The sequence below is a fragment of the Acomys minous genome (assembly GCF_964271855.1).
Source record: "Acomys minous genome assembly, chromosome: 6".
Lineage (NCBI taxonomy): Eukaryota > Metazoa > Chordata > Mammalia > Rodentia > Muridae > Acomys > Acomys minous.
This window is the reverse complement of record NC_140487.1, coordinates 53,800,781-53,815,611: the sequence shown is the minus strand read 5'-3', so window position 1 is coordinate 53,815,611 and position 14,831 is coordinate 53,800,781. Positions and strand designations below refer to the sequence as shown.

The window sequence follows — 14,831 nt, the reverse complement described above, 5'->3', positions numbered from 1 at the left end:
CAGGAGAGAATTGGGTGCTGAGGCAAACTGCCTGGGGCCAGATCCATCTCAGTTTCCTCCTTCTGTGTCAGTAAATCCCTCCCATCTGAAGGTCACTGGATCAGTTTTCTCTTTGCTTATTGCCAAAACAAGCCTGGGTTTTACGGTAAGTCCAAGACATTTGCCTTTGGCTATATTGGCACAGCCTCTTGATGTTTTCTAGCTCCAAATGACACATATGGTCTCTCAATGTTCCTTTATGGCGAAGTTGACAGAAGACAGCACATCTGAACCAGGGTCTGCATGGGATCCAATTTCATGCCAACTTCTTGGTTCTGCTCCAGCATCACAGCAGGCTAAAACTTGGGCTCCTCCCTCCCACAGTACAACTATGACCATGACTTCTCTATCAGCCGATACTGGGAGCAGCTTTATAGAGGTGGATCAGCCAAGCCAGAGTAACTGTGAAGGGGGCCACTGGCCACTGCATTTGGAGATGAGAAGACAGAGAAGTGTGCCTTTGCTTTGCTCAAGGTAAGTGACAGTTTGTGAGAGGACTGCGGTTGGGGAGGCAGATGTTTCCAGTGGACACTCCTTACCACTGTCACCATGCTTCAGTCCCTGTCATGTGATGTAATCAAGAATAGAGACTTTGGAATCAGACACATCAAGCCCTGGCCTTGTAATTTACAGTGCAGGTCATGCTGGGCAAGCCACTTAACCCTTGATTTCCTCATCTGGGTGGGTCATTAAGAGTGTTACATGAGAGAGAGTGTGTTGTCTTGGTACAGGCCAGGACTAGATATTATGCCATGTGACTTTGGAGCAGGGAATGGAGGCATGTACATGCACAAATCACTGTGTGTGCTACCTTATGTGCTGGACAGACACCTGCTTGGTGTTTTTTAGTGTCGTCCATTAGCAAGTCTCCTGAAGTGAGATGACAGCTGCCTGAAAGAGAGACCAAGCCACCCTCCCAAGGTAGCTCAGCTTGTGAGTAACACCAATGTGTGTTGGGGAGCTGCCAAGGCTCTGAGAACCAACCTGTGTCCCCGTGGCATAAGCAAGCTGTTGTAATCTGCTTAGACTCTATAGCCCCTCCATTGAGACCTATTTTAGTTCCTAGCATAAGCATGGCTCTTTTATTAATACCTGTTGTCTCTTTTAGCATATCAGAAGCCATTTTGCCTCTAAATTGCCATTTTGCCTCTAAATCGCCATTTTGATCATAAAATAAGATTAAGTTCATGTTCGCGGGTTCTACCTGCCTGGGAGCTTGAATAGCCTTTTACTTACAGTTCAAAAGTTGTTGAATGTTCTGCTTGAATTAATGATTTATGTTCTACTTAAACCAAAACACAATACCCGACTATGTTCCCTTTTCCCAGAACGCTGGGGAACTGAAAAGTCCCCAAGCCTATATCATAGCCAGTTAGCTTACAATGCTTTGTCTAGCCACCTGGATACATTGTGCTCAGAACAAAATTGACTCCTTTTGTGTTTAGCTAATCAAAATGATGCAATGGGCCTATCCCCCAGCCAACCCCCAAGGTGCTAAGGTTCATGAAGGTACCGCCCCAGAGACTCCAAAATGCCATTCAAGGAAGAGAGGGAGGAAAATGCTACTGTATAACTCAGCATAGACCTACAGGCTTAGGGCAGGGCTTACACAGACCCTAGATTGCTAAGTGTTGTAGCTTCATTACTCAGGACAGCCCAAAGTGAAATCTAGGAAGCTGTGAGAGTGTGAAGTCCTGAATGAACGTGTGTTGTCGACATGGGCAGGACCCTATAGCCTGAGGCCCAAGGGGAAATGGTAAAGCCTTGGGGATGAGGCTTAGAGGGATGGGGAAGTGTTTTTTGGGGGCCCAAGTCCAAATATTGATAGTGTAGGCTTTCTCACCTCTCCCAGTATTTACCACTCAAAGACTGCTCCCCTACAGAGACAGCTCCTACTGAGATTAGGTAAACCTGTCTCCTTGATCCAGCTGTACACCACAAACCCTGGCTCATTCTTCAGCTGTATGCAATAGCCCTGCCTCCCTGTTTGACTATATATAACAAGCACACTGAGATTTTGGGGTGCTGTGGCTTCTCATCTGAGAGCTCAGTCTACCCAACCCCAACCTTTTTTTTTTTTAAGGATTTTAAAAATTATTATAATTTATTCACATTACCTCTTGATTGGTTGTAAATCCCTCGCTATTATCTTCCTGTTCCCACCCTCCCTCCTTTTCCCTCCCTAGGCCTGTAACAGGGGTAAGGGGGTCCTCCTCCCCCACTGTCTGACCACAGCTTGTCAGGTCTCATCTGGATAGCCTGCATCCCCTTCCTCTGTGTTCCCACAGGGCCTCTCTGCTAAGAGGCAGTGATTCAATCACAGGCACCAGAGTTCATGTCAGAGGCAGTCTCCTGCCCTCCCCCTCTCCATCTCCATGTGGAGAATCAGCTGTCCCTCAGCGACATCTGAGCAGGGGGTCTAAGTCCTCTGCTTGCAATGTCCTTGGTGGGTGTATCAGTTTGTTTAGGCCCCGCTGTGTCCAGCTCCACCAGCCTTGATAGTCTCCTGTGGAGCTCCTGTCAACACCCCCCCCCAACACACACATGTCCTTCCATCCCCCATCTCTTCCATATAACTCACATCTCTTAACCAAGAGTCTGGCTTTGAGTCTCAATATCTGTCCCCATCCCCCACTGAGTGGAGTCTCTCAGAGGACATCTATGTTGGGCTACTATCCACTTATAAGAGAGTATATACCACGCATGTCTTTCTGAGTCTGGGTTACTTCACTCAGGATAATTGTTTCTAGTTCCATCAATTTGCCTGCAAAGTTCAAGATTTCCTTGTTTTTGATAGCTGAATAATAGTCCATCGTGCAAATGCACCATGGTTTCTTTCTCCATTCTTTGATTGGGGGACATCTAGGTTGTTTTCAGATTCTGGCTACTACAAATAAGGCTGCTATGAACATAGTTGAGCAAATGTCCTTGTTGTATGGTGGAGCATCTTTTGGGTATATGCTCAGGAGTGGTATGACTGGGTCTTGAGGTAGCACTATTTCCAATTGTCTAAGAAAGAGCCAGATTGACTTCCAAAGTGGTTGTACAAGTTTGCGCTCCCACTAGCAACAGAGGAATGTTCCCCTTTCTCCACATCCTAAAGATCAATTCTCAATTTCATATGGAAAAACAAAAAAGACAGAATAGCTAAAACAATCCTGTACAATAAAAGATCTTCTGGAGGAATCTCCACCTGGATCTCAAGCTGCACTTTAGAGCAATAATAATAAAAACAGCATGATACCGGCATAGAAATAGGCTGCTTGATCAATGAAATAACACTGAAGACCCAGAAATAAACCCACACATCTATGGACCGTTGATTTTTAACAAAGAAACAAAATCCAAAAAGTGGAAAAAAGATAGCATCTTCAACAAATGGTGCTGGTCTAACTGGATGTCTACATGTAGAAAAATCCAAATAGATCCATATTTATTGCATTGCAGAAAACTAAAGTCCAAGTGGATTAAAGACCTCAACATAAAACCTGACACACTAAAACTGTTAGAAGAAAAAGTGGGGAAGAGCCTCGAACTCACTGGGACAGGAGACAACTTCCTGAACTAGAACACCAACAACTCAGGCTCTAAGGTCAACAATTAATAAATGAGATCTCATGAAACTGAAAAGCTTCTATAAGGCAAAGGACACTGTCAATGGAACAAAACAAGAGCCCACAGACTGAGAAAAGATCTTCACCAACCCTCCTTCTGACAACGGGCTAATATCCAAAATATATAAAGCACACAAGAAAATAAACACCACCAATCCAAATATCACAATTAAAAATGGGGTGCAGAGCTAAATAGAGAATTCTCAGCAGAGAAATATCAAATGGCTGAGAAAGACTTAAAGAAATGTTCAATGTCTTTAGTCATCAGGGAAATGCAAATCAAAACAACTGAGATTCCAGCTTACAACTATCAGAATGGCTAAGTTCAAAAACTCAAGTGACAGTACATGCTGGCGGGGATGCAATCCCAGCTTTTTTGTGCGTCTGTTGTGTTCATCTTTCCTTCGTTGCCCATCTCCAGTCAGACCTGCCCCTGGAGCCATGTTAGGCGAGTCAGTGGGAATGTCTCAAGTGTCTGTCAACAGATAAGGACATAAACAAGATATGGTTTAAACGTGAAATATTACTTCCTTACAAACGGAATAATGTTGTGTCACATACAGTAATGTGAATGAGCCTTGAAAACATTTCCAATGCCAAGGACATTTATATGAAATGAGTCAACTTACACAAAACTTCTGAAGTAGACAAGTTCAAAAGGGACAGAAAGTAAGCTGCAGTTTCACAGGGCCTGGAGGGAGAAGGAACAGGGAGCTATTGTGTAATGTTACAGAGCTTCTGTTGGGAGTGTCAAAAATGTTCTAGAATGTTCCTGTGACATTATCAATGTGCTCAATTTCCCTGAGCTGTTTGCCTAGCATGGCCAACGTGCCAATGTATGCATGCTTTATAAAGTTGCTAATGTAATACAGTAGTTATAGACTGTATTATAAATATATTTATAATATATTCCCCATATAATATGTTATAAATATATATTATATATGTTCTAATGCAGATCCAAGCTGGAGATATTACCAAATCCTCTACATAAACATTTTTCTCATTTATACAAACATGCCTGTTAAAGATTATTTAGAAATTAGCCAGAGAAAGGCATTAGCACAGCTTAAAATAGCTCCGTGAGTGCAAGCCCGCTGTAGTTCTCACATGTAGGCCCGGGTCCCTTTGCTTCTCTCTGCATTGGAGGACCTCAGACCACATACGTGGCTCCCTGTGCTGATCCTTGGGATTGTGGATTTTCTCCAGTACAGCCAGCTCCTTATTTCAACCTATGAAGCTCTGAAAATCATCCTGAGCCAAGGACCTGGCCTGTGATAAGAAGGAAGGAAAGACTCCTACGCAGCCTTGGTACAGAGCTGCCCTTAGTTTGCTGTTCCCTGTGACTCCACTACTTTGCACTTTACCTCTGTCACATCTAATTGTCTGGTCACTCTCTTGAGAAAGTGCACCAAAAATAGATAGGTATTGTTCACTTTTAGGTCAGAGCAGTTTCAGATTTATAAAAAGAGTTAGAAAGGGGGTGCAGAATCCATGTGTAACCTGCACCTTGCTGCCCTAATCCCACGTTTAAAAAGTTCTGTGCTGTAAATGGGCTCATTTAAAATGTGTGACTAGGTGGTTTTTATCACATCACAAGGCCATGCGGTCCTCGATGTTCTGTAACTGCTGACTGTCCTCTTTAACCCTGAGGGACTTCCCACATCATTGTGGCCAGTGTGGCATGTCTCTGCCAGCGCAAGCATTTTAGCTCTTGCTCTCCAGCTGTGCTCATCAAATGCCTTCCTCATCCTGACAACCGTATCCCTTTAAACTGGGGAGCAAACGAAACCCCTGCTAAGTTGCTTCTTGTCAGAGGTTTTGTCCGACAAAAGCAAGAAGTTACTGATACACAGTTCTTACTCATTTTTCCCTTGCTAGCCACAGACACTTGTTGATCTGTTTTCTACCACTGTAGTGTTAGCTCTCTGAGGCCTTTTATACAAATACAGATGTGCGATGTGTGGTGTTTTATGACCAACTCTTTTCAGTTAGCAAGTTTCTGAGGTTCATTCATACTGTAATTTATACCTGCTTTATTCCTTTTTATTGTTGGGCATTAATTCCATTGTATGGATACCACTTTTGTTTATCCATTCCCAGTTAATGAGTTTTTGGACTGTTTCCAATTTTTTGTTACTAAGAGTACCGCTGTGGTTATTTGTGTGCCGGTTTTGTGCACATGTGTGTTTTTATTTCTGTTGTGCATACTAAGCACAGAATCTCTTGGTCATATATGGCAAGTTCATATTGAACATGGGCCAGCTGCTGATGTTGTTGCAGCACTTAACAGTCCATTGGCAATGAATAAGGGCTTTGGTTTCCCCCATGCCCTTATCAACACTTGTTATTATAGCTTTACTTTGTTTCTAATTAAGCCACTCCAGTGGGTATGGAGTGGCATCCCATTGTCATTTCTCTTGTGACTAATGCTGTTGAATATCTTTTTCTCCTTGTTAGCTCTTTGTACATCTTCCTTAGACAAAGTTCTATTCAAATCTTTGGCCCAACTTCTGAGTTGTTTTCTTGTTTTTGAGTTGCAAGAATTCATAAATACATTTTGGATGTGAGTCCCCTTTCAGATCCATGATTTTCGAGCATATTCTCAGTCCATAGTTTATCTTTTTGGGTTTTTTAATGGTATTATTTTTAAAGCACATTTTAATTTGATGACATTCCTGTGTGCTTTTCTTGTGTTTAAAAGAAGTCATTGTCTTATCCAAGCTAATATCCTGTTAGATGGCGTATATTTAAAGGACAGACTTTTGGGAGTTTTTGGTTTTCAAGACAGGGTTTCTTCATGTGGCCCTACCTATCCTGGAAGTTGCTCTGTATATCAGGTGGCTTTGAACTCATAGAGCTACACTTGTCTCGAGTGCTGGGATTAAAGGGGTGAACCACCACCACCCAGCTAAAGGATATAATTTAAAGACTATTATTTCTATTTTCTAATGTGCTAAAAAACATCTTCTAAACTTAGATATTCCCCCATTTCATCTTTCTTGGTGAAGACTGCTCAGCAAGGCTGGGATGGCAGAAGTGGGCTTACAGCTAGCTGCATTACATGCTAGGAGAGAACAGAGTGTATAAACAAGTTCCCCAATAGATCAAAAGACAAAGATGACCTGAAGCTCAGGAGCAAGCAACAAGCATGTTAGATGGGATGGCACTCCTTGTCCCTCATTCTAGAAGCAGCCTGGCCTCAAGAGAATGGCAACCATGTTTCAGTTGCTCTTGTAGATGCCAGTCTAGCACTGGCTTGGCCTTTCGCCTCCTCCAGGTCACAAAACAACTGAAGAATGCAGAGTCGAATTCAGGAGATGATCCTGCAATCACGGCGAATGGTCTGTTTGCAAAATGGAAAGCATTCTTGGAAGGCAGGTTCTCAGATCCCAGCAACCAAGAAATCAACTCAAACTCATGCAGTTTCATGGATGGTGTTTCTGTACATCCTCGAAGTCACCTGATGGTGCTCCTCAGCTGCCAGCACACTGAGACAGTACAGCCAGATACTTGAACTCTGAGTCTGGGTTCTTGATGAAGAAAAAGGAAGAGGAGGAGGAGGAGGAGGAGGAGGAAGAGGAGGAGGAAGAGCAGCAGCAGCAGCAGCAACTTGGGGTCCCGGCATTCAAGCTTACTTCCAAATGAGAATCTTTATTATCATCGTCGTCGTCGTCGTCGTCGTCGTCGTCGTCGTCATCGTCATCATCATCATTATCGTCACTGACGGATTCTCCTTCTCAAGGCTGGGCTTGAGCCTATGATGAGGATGGTCTTAAACGCCAGATGGTCCTGTGTCCACATCTCAAATTCTGGGATTATAGGTTTTCAACACCTTAGCCCACATAAGAGCCTTAATATTTACTCTATAACAATAGGATTATCTTGGACTAAATGTCTCCCATTCTGGTACATGGGAAGCCCTGTAGTGACATTCTGTGGAGAAGGTCACCTCTGAGAATATCCTGACTTAGACTTGTCAGCCTAAAATGTCTGAGAAGCTGGAGGAGCCTGGGCTTAATCGGAGCTGATGTGGTGACTTTTCTGCCGTCGGGTACAAGGAGGGCTCAAATGGGTCATTCAGACTCCACTGCTTGCCTGGTTGAGTGTGTGGCCTATGAAAAATCTTGCCCACAAAATTCAGAGACGTGCCCCGAAGACCTTCAGGGATGGCTTGCCAGGCTGGTTTACTGTTGTGGATCACAGACATCACAGCTGTGGTGCCTCAAGATGAAAGAGAACAGCTGGACTACCTCAGGGAGAGCCAGCCCCAGAAACAGGCAGGGTGTTGGGGGCTTTCCTCAGCTCCTCTGGATGCTCCCTGCTGCTTGTCTGCTTCCCTCGGCTCTTTCTGAGAGTGCACTTTCCACTTGTCCCCACCATAGGCGGCAATTGTGAGTCACATGCCATAATAGCCACATATAGTTTGAACCATCTGTCTTATACCCTCATTCCCAAAGCCTCAACAGGAATAGGACTGGCCATGTTCAATCAAAAGCAGCCTGAGGGCACAGACGTGATGGCTGTGTGGCCGTCACTTTGGGTCAGCACATAGTTATCATGAACTGAAAAAGGTTGTGAGCTAGGAAGACACCTTCCCCACCCCCACCCCCACCCCGGCCCTGAAATCATGACTTCTATGGGACTGGTGCCTTACACAAAGAAAAAAATATCTGCCAATCCCTAGTTTGAGGGAAAACAAAGGTAACAGATATGGGTCATCTTTTGTCCATGCACCAGGCACTATAGGGCATTAAATGAGTTATCGGTGCACAGCCTGAACACAACCCTAAGCAGTGGGCACTTTAATTTCCATATTTATAGACAGAGACATTGGTGCTCAGGGTAGGAGAGATGGCTCATCATTTAAGAGCACTGTCTGGTCTTCCGGAGTACCCAGGGTTCAATTCCTAGCACCCACATGGCAGCTCACAACTGTCTGTAACTCATAGAGACTAACCAGGAAGTGGTAGAGCTCGGGCCTGAACCTAGACAGAGCCAGCTTGCTGCTGAGCAAAGAGGTGTTATCAAGATGATATAGTGTCTACGAACTGTGCATTCTCAGCTACTAATGACATGCTCGGGGTAGGATCTCACACAGTAAATGCTCAGCCTGGAAGACTTATTAATAAGACCATCTCACCCTTCCATTACAGCAGCGGTCTTATCATCACAGAGTGTTTCGCTCACATCAATACAACAACAACAACAAAAAATTCTCAAAAAGTGGGTACCCATCTTCCTTGAGAGGTTTTTGCCATGACACATTTTATTAAAAGTGAAAATGGAGATGAAAACAGTAGCTGTTTTTGTGATAACTGACCTTCAGCTGCCACTTGGTATAATAGATTAGGGAGCCTTGTGTTGAACTGTAAATTTGCTAGCTTGCCAGCATATTATCTTGGCCTTTAGGATGTGTTCATATACACTGACATCCCAAGCCAAATGCAACAGGTTTGAGTACTCAGCTGATGTACAGAGCTCACGCTATCTTTGTAGAAAAACCATCAGTGGGTAATGATCAATCATCTGCTGCAGTGATTCTCAATCTGTGGGTCACAACTCTTGGGAGGTGGAATGTCCCTTACACAGAGATTCCTTAAGACCATTGGAAAACACAGATATTTACATTACAAACCATAACGGTAGCAAACTTACAGATAGGAAATAGCAAGGGAAATAATTTCATGGTTGGGGGTTGCCACAACATGAGGAGCTGTGTTAAAGGGTCGCAGCGTTAGGAAGGCTGAGAACCATGGCTCTACTATATTTTCAGCCCAGAGAGTATTAAATTCCTAAAATAAAGTCCAGGTTATGAGTCTAGTTTCCTATGACCTCAAAAAGCCAAGAACTTAGTCATTAGGGAAATGTGAGTTCAAACCACAATAAGATACCTCTTCATATTCACTTTGATGCCTATAATTAGAGGGGGAAGGCCAGATAATAACAAGTGGAGGCAAAGATATGGAGAAACTGGAGCCTTTGCATGTGGTTAGTAAGCGTGGAAATGGCATGGCTGTTAGAGCAAAGCAGCTGGGCAACTCCTCAGGGTATTAAACACAGAATTACTATACAGCCCAGGAATTCCATACCTGGCCATAGAGCCCCCAGGAGCTAAAATCTGATGCTCACAGAAAAGCTCACACACAAATTTGCAATTGCCAAAGATCGAAATATCTCAGGTTCCGATCAAGTGACAGTGACAGATAGACAAACAAAATGTGGTATATCTGAGCAAGAAAGTATCATTCCACCATCAGAAGCATTGGCATCCTGATGCAACTGATATACGCTACAGCATGGAAGCTTAAGACATTGTAAGTGGAGGAAACCAGGTGTAAGAGGCCACATAGTACATGATTCCACAGACACTGAAAGCCAGACACTGAGAGCAGATTAGGAGTTGAAAGAGAGGAGGCTATGACTAATGAAATGGATTCATTTGAGGTAATTTAAATGTTGTAGAAGAGAGTGATAATTGTCACACAACATTCGGCAAACTATGCTACATGTGTTTCACCATAATTACTAAGAAATACCTAAAGACATCTTTTTTTAAAAAAAAGATTTATTTATTTATTTATTTATTAGGTATACCACTGTATTCATCGACATGTGTGCCTGCACACTGGAAGAGGGCACCAGATCTCAGTATAGACGGTTGTGAGCCACCTTGTGGTTGCTAGGAATTGAACTCAGGACCTTTGGAAGAGCAGTCAGTGCTCTTAACCTCTGAGCCATCTCTCCAGCCCCCCCACCCCACCCCCCAGCCAAAGGACCTCTTTACAGAAGATTGCCAACAGCATTCTTTCTCTAGTTTAGGAGTGAATGAATGAGATTAAAAAGTCCTACCCATGGGCTGGAGAGATGGCTCAACGGTTAAGAGCACTGACTGCTCTTCCAGAGGACCAGGAGTTCAATTCCCAGCACCCACATAGTAGTTCACAACTATCTGTAACTCCAAGATCTGACATCCTCACTCAGACATACATGCAGGCAAAACACCAATGCACATAAAATAAAAATAAATAAATATATATATATTTTTAAAAAGGTCCTACTGAACTATGATGCCAGGGGACCACAATAGCCAACATAGCAAGATATCCCTAAGGGTGCAGTAGTGGCACTCCTTGACAGTTACCAACAGCTATCTACTTGGACTTAGGGCCTGCTCAGTACCAGAGAATTCATGCCTGCTACTGGAAATCTAGCCAACTACTGGAGGCTAAGCGGAGTCATGGACTTCAGAGGAGAATATTCTACTGCTACTTTACGAAGCCAGCATAACTCCTAACTGCGTTCTAAACACTCATCCTCACACACGCAGATATTGCTGGCTCTCATCTCTCACCAAAGAAGCTTCTCTTTGCAGTGGATAGAAGCCACTACAGGAAAACACAACTGTCAAAATGCAGAGAACAACTGCCCCTTGGGCTACCCAGCCCCAGCTGGTAAGTCTACAACAGAACTCCTGTGCCGAGGGCACCTAGGGCTCAGGGATCTTGGAAAAAGAAGAGTAGACATTGGATTGTAGGAACCCAAAGGACCAGAGCATCTTCTGTGAGACTGTGTCTCCTAGAAACACTAGGGAAGCTTCACCCATGCTACCTCAGTGGTGTGGCTGCCTAACCAGGCCTGACCAATGACATCACCCATGGACATGCTAATGCAGAAGGGGTACCACTTGCTCCCCGGGGCTCCGCTTCTGATTACTAAGGACTGCTGGGAGAGGGAGAGTTAGTCTTCCCAGGGATAAGCCCTTTCATTGGTTATCCAGTACTAAGGTCAGCTCTGAAACCATACACATGCAAGCAACAATAAACAGACCTAGCAGGTTGCATTTATATATTAATGTATGTATCATACAACTAATAATATGTAATATAATATACATATACATACATATGTGTGGATATATGCACATATATACATATATGTATACACAAACACACACACACACACGTAACTGAAGAAAAGAGACTATAACCAGGAATTGGAGAGGGAGTCTGTGGGAGGAATTGGAAGGAGAAAAGGGGAAGGGGTAAGAGATATGCATCTACTTTAATTTTCAAAAATATTTTTAAAAAATTAAAGTATCTTTTAAGGTTTTACTGAACTAGTGAAAATTCTTAGAATAAACTTTTATGCCAGGATTTCTACCCCTGACCATCTTCACCTTCTCACTCTTGGAAATGTACCTCTAAGATTTTTTTTTCACTCAATTTAAACCCCTTGAGTATATGATTTTGGCTCATTCTTTACCAATGCCAATCTTGGCGTGTGTGTGCACATGCATGTTGTGTGTGTGTGTGTGTGTGTGTGTGTGTGTGTGTGTGTATGAGAGAGAGAGAGAGAGAGAGAGAGAGAGAGAGAGAGAGAGAGAGAGAGAGAGAGAGAGAGAGGTGTCTTTTACCCATGAGAAAAGGACCCAGGAGCAGAGCCAAGGTTACACATTATGATTAAACTCAGAAACTTTGGGCAGCTAGGTTGCCCAGGAAAACAAGTAAGTCCTCACCCCCTGCCCCACCCCGACTCCACCTCCACCCTATCCCCTGCCCATCAACCTACATCTCCATGGATGAGGATATGTTTCCACTTCCTTTCCAGGAAAAGTGGCCGCAAAGTGGTCACTCACAGTGGAAGTCAGGAAGACAGTAGTCAGAAACAGACTCAAGAGGGATCTGCACACCAACAGGAGGAGGAGTCTATGGTTTATCTTTGCTCCTTGCCTGGACAATGGATTGGCTGTGTTCATTTGTGGCTTAATCTTTGCTGCTCTGTTCAGAGGCACATCTCAGGGAGGATGCTGTTTCAAATCAATAAAGAAGCAATGTCAATGACCCACAAACCAGCTGACTGCTGCTTTCAGAAGAAGTGCTGGCCTCGTCAGTCTGGGTCTACACTGCAAGGAATGGTGCTCGGACTAGACCTGTTTTAAGCCATTTAGAATTCCTTCCATCTGCTAGCTAAGGCAGTCACTATGAACTTTGGAGAATGGTAGAGCCACATGGGCCTTAGGAGAAAGCAATACGTCTAGCTTGCTCTCTGTACATGCAGATGGGCCCCAGCTTAGATGCTTTGTCCTCAGGAAGGCGGGTAAGCAGCATGCATTCATGATTCCCAAGCTAGTGAGAGGTGGAACAATCTTCCCAGTCAGCCCTGTTCTCCTGAAAGAAACCCACTGAAGCCCAGGAGCTGTGTGGCTAATGCAGCACATTAGTGCATCAGATTAGTGCGTCAGATGTATCTTTGAGTTACATAGTCTCGATTTATGACAATCCCCTGGGAGGCAACTCAGTCAAAAACACAAGATGGTCAGGGTGAATCTCCCGATTTTGCCAGTGACCTTCCTTCTAATAGGCAAGATCACAGCTGCAGGAACTGGTCCATCTGGGTATTTCTAAGTGACTTTGGGAAAGAAATGCCATCATAGCTATATACGGATCTCTCAGTGTCCTCATTGCCAAGTATACACTGATCGTGCAAAACCCTAAAACATTGTGTGTGTCACACTTTGGGCTGTATCCCCCACTGTGTCACTTCCCCACTTTATTCCTTTAAAAGGCTTACTATGACTCATGCCCCGCTTTCTATATCCTCTGAATACATGCTCTTCCAAGAGTCTTTTGTTGCTGTTTAAAAATCCTGAGTCTAGCCGGGTGGTGGTGGTGCATGCCTTTAATCCCAGTACTTAGAGGGGCAGCAGAGGCAGGTGAATCTTTTTGAGTTTGAGGTCAGCCTGGTCTACAGAGTAAATTCCAGGACATCCAGGGCTAAGCAGAGAAACCTGTATTGACAAACAAAAACAAAAGCATCAAAAATCCTGAGTCTCACGTTTTAAAACTCTTCTTTCATAGGCAGACGTGGTGGTGCACATCTTTAATCCCAGCACTTGGAAGGCAGAGGCAGGTGGATTGCTGTGAGTTTAAGGCCAGCCTGGTCTACAAAACAAGTCCAGGACAGCCAAGGCTAACACAGAGAGACCCTGTCTTGAAAAACCAAAAAAAAAAAAAAAAAAAAAAACCAAACCAAACCAAACCAAACCAAAAAACAAAACAAAACAAAACAAAAAACAAACAAACAAACAAACAAACAAAACAACAACAACAAAACCCACCCCCCCCAAAAGAACTCATGTGTAATTTTTTAAAGATTTCTTTTTATTTATCTGTGTGTCTGGGGATGTATGTGCCATATACATGAGCCTGCAGAGGGCAGAAGATGGTGCCAGGTCCACTGGACTAGAGTTATGAGGTGGTGAACTGTCTGATATGGATGCTGGGAATCAAACCCAAGTCCTCTGGAAGAGTTGTAGGTGCTCTTCACTGCTGACCCACATCCCCACCTCCTGTGTACGTCTCCTGAGCTGTTGGACTATGTGCTACATAGAATGTGTGGCCAGCTTACTCCCTTCACTACCAATGCCCCATCTTCATACGGCAGCCATGTTTGTGATAATGGCAATAGCCTCTTAGCTGTAAATGGATTCCTGGTCCCAGAGAGCCAATCACATTGATGTTGGGATTCAGACATGTGATTCAGGCCTGTGAACTGGGTAAACGTCATGGACATTGGTGAGTGGAAATTTAGATCTGGAATCCTATACTCCGTTTGTTTTACTTTTGAAGTGGTGGTGTCCAAGGAAGCCGTGGCTTACCCAAGGTCATTGTTAGGCAATAGCAAAGCTAAAATAAAATCACAAGGCTTCCAAATGCTGGTTAGATGCCATCCTGAGTAACAAGACCATCTCTAAAGAAGCAGACAGGGTCGTCCTTGATGCCTAACTTTTTATTCAGGTCTAGTAGTGTGTTAGATCCAGGGCCACCAGATCAAATATGGGGTGGCAACAGATGCAGGTTGAGCACTCAGAGTACTGCCACCACCTGGGCTATACCCCAGAAATGAGATGTAACTCAATAAGAACTGTGCAAGGCTTTGCAGGAGAATGATCAGAAACTTGGAGAGAAAGAAGAAGGGAGTATGAATCTCTCACTTCTGAGAGCCAAAATACGTAAGCAGATAGTTGCTTCGGTCTGTGTTACAGAATATGATGAGAGGTTGCTCAATAGCAGGCCAGCACAGAGGAAAAAAACAGGAAGATAGAGGGAAACAGGTACCCAAGAACTTCAATTAGGCACCTAGATTCAGGGTGTTGTTTAACTCCTGAGTTCTAAG

The 14,831-nt window shown here is 43.9% G+C and overlaps 1 long non-coding RNA gene across 1 annotated transcript; it reads left to right on the top strand.

Annotated features, from left to right (window-relative positions):
- On the top strand, nucleotides 1–13,232 carry LOC311600752. The gene is made up of 3 exons (XR_014780352.1): nucleotides 1–145; nucleotides 364–513; nucleotides 12,264–13,232. It is a non-coding gene; the product is annotated as an uncharacterized lncRNA (long non-coding RNA).
- The last annotated feature ends 1,599 nt before the right edge of the window (nucleotides 13,233–14,831 follow it).